We start from the raw sequence: 2,782 nt of genomic DNA, 5'->3' as shown, positions 1-2,782 counted from the left end.
GGAGGAGAAAGCTTGCTGGTTGGCTTCCTGGTTTATCTGGTTTGCTAGATTAGCCTGACCTTGTATGGAAGATGGTGTGGTTGCTGCAGGCTGATGCTGACCTTGATGTCAGGCCACCAGGCATTAAGGGACTGGCCAACAGGTCAGGCAGAACCCCTTGGGGCAGGTGCTGAGGGTTATCTTCTGCCTTGGGTCTGGGTTGAGCACCTCAGAGGAGCTTCCTCTCCATGACGACACTCTTAAGAAACAGATTAGAAACCGGGTGGTTAAAATTGCAATTTACGGTGAGGAACAGAACTTCCATCTCCTTCCCGTAGGAAACTACGCAGGAGAAGCCAAGGGCAAGCAGGAGGTGGCTGCGTGTGTGTAGACTCAGAGGGAGCGGTGCCTCCCTCGGCCTTGTCACAGCGGCCAAGGAGAAGACAGCTGTGGACTTCTCCTCCAAAGCAAGGGCTGGCCCTGCCACGGCCACACATCCACACGTGGGGAGAAACAGCAAAGCTAGGCTCACGCACCCTTATTCACAGGCAGCTTCCCCCACAGCATTCTTGGCAAGAAGCACTGAAATCACCCTGCAGAAGACTTTGAAACTATCTTCTCTCTTTCGGTCCCCTGTGCCAGGAGATTTGCCTTCCTTTTCGCTAAGTATCAAAAATTAACATGCATGATATGAAAACACGCTAGTTTGGTAAGACGTATGAATGATAAATAGGATGTTGTTGGGAGGGAGAGGCAGGGAAGCCAGCCATGGTCCCGAGACCCCCAGAGAGCTCGGCTGTGAGCAGGCAAATCACCAAGGGGCCAACCCACCACCGACGAGGCAGAGCTGCCTCTCTGTTTACCACAAGGCCCAGAGTCAGCTTCCCCAGCATCCATGAAACCCTGCTGAAACCTACCAGCCTGGCTAGTGGAGGCCTCGAGCCATCTCAGTAGTGATGGAAATAATGCTTTGCTGCAGCGGTGTTTTCGTCCCAGTGGGGCTGCCTTGCAGCACATGGTTCCCAGCAGAAGATCAGAAAGCAAACTATAAACTATGCAGCAATAGGAAGAATGGCTTCCTTGGGCTGTTTTTAATTGACACGGCAGATGTCGACCCACGCTGGGTCTGTCTGGGATTTCACAGTCTGTGTCAGCACGTGAGATCGTCACCCCCAGGGACATAATCAGCCCTCCATGCAGACACCCTGGAGCAGTGGAGGGATTTGTGTGTGTCCTGCATTTAGTTGCGTCTGACATTCACCCCAAGGAGATACTTCCTGGGCCCTGCCGTGTGGCAGTCGCACTTCGCAGACTATTAAACTCTGAAAATCTCCAGTGAATCACAGGTAACCCTCCGAGTTCCTGCCACCCGCCTTGCTGCCTAAAGGATGACGCAGATAAAAATGGTAACTAAAGGCTGATCATAAGTTGTCTGCTCAGAATAAAACCACTTTAATCAGCCCTCCTTACTTGAAACTATGTGGACCATTAGTTCTACTAATGAACATTTAGTCTTTAAATCATCTAAGTGGAGAAAAGTTTGAATACTATATTGAGTTGGTGAAAAAGACTTTTCTTTCTTTCTTTTTTGCCTCTAACCCTGGGCTAGGTAATCGTTCACTTTTGTCTTCCCGAAATACTGAAACAGAACGCAGTCCCCTCACTGGGGAGGGGGGGGAAGGGGTGGGGGGTGTGAGGATTAAATAAGACGCGGACGTGAAAATGCCCAGCTCAGGCCCTGCCCACAGAGGCACATACCAAATGGTGGAGTCGAAACGACTTTGAAAATAGAATTTCTATTCATACGTTGTGGCACTACCTCTAAGTTCATTTTTCACCCAGGTGAACCTTATTTTGAGATTCCTTGAGTTTAACTCAGGAGCAGTGGACACTGAAAACGTGTCTTGTGAGAAGAGGCATCCGCGTGGCTGGTTGAGACTCCGAGTAAGAAAGCCTATTTATCAAATTTATTTCTGGAGCAGAAACCACATTTCTTCAGCTTGGCCGTGAAACGTTCCTCGCTGGGGTGTCGGAGGTGGCTCCTGTGCCGAGATGACTTATGCCGACCTGGCCAGGCCTCTCGAGGATGGACGAGTTTTCAGCAGCGAGGCTGCGACTCATGACTGGCGAGAGAAAAGCTCTTTGCCATGAGTCATTAAGAGCATGTGGATGTCAAAAATAAGTTTTAGGTGAGGCTCTGTGGACTATCTAAAGGGCTGGAGCAAAAAAAAAAAAAAAAAGGAACGAAAAGGAACAGATGTTTTATGCCAAGCGAATGGAAACAGTATGAGCTGCGAGGGAAGTGGAAAGGCCGCTCTGGAAACGGACTCCGGCTCCACAAGCGCTCAGCGGGGGGCCGTTTTTACGTTAATGAAGAAAAGCACCAAGTAAACGTTCAAGACAGTCGTGTGGCCATTAAGAAAACAGAGCAGCGGAGAGAGACCTGGCTTCAGGCTGGGAGGGACGTGGAGCACGCCCGACGTGGCCGACACAGATTCTGGTCTGTTTCCGCACCGACCAGTGGCACCAACTGGAGAGAGTCATTTATCTTCCTAGGTCGCTGTTTTCGCGTGTATCAGATGGGGCCTTGGGCCATACAATTCCCAGTATTATCCTATCCTTGGCTTCCGCAAGGTCCCCTGGTGCATAGTAACCCCATGTATTGTTTGCTTACTGTGTACCAGGCACTGTGCTGGGAGAGGGACGTGTATTCCCTTGTTTACTCTTTACAAACAACCCTATGTGGTAAGTTAAACTTTAAAAAAAATGTGGAGGAGGAAATTGAGTCCTGAAGAGGTTAAGT

The sequence above is a fragment of the Pteropus vampyrus genome, unplaced genomic scaffold (assembly GCF_000151845.1).
Source record: "Pteropus vampyrus isolate Shadow unplaced genomic scaffold, Pvam_2.0 Scaffold392, whole genome shotgun sequence".
In the NCBI taxonomy this organism is placed as follows: domain Eukaryota; kingdom Metazoa; phylum Chordata; class Mammalia; order Chiroptera; family Pteropodidae; genus Pteropus; species Pteropus vampyrus.
Note: the sequence above shows the minus strand (reverse complement) of the source record.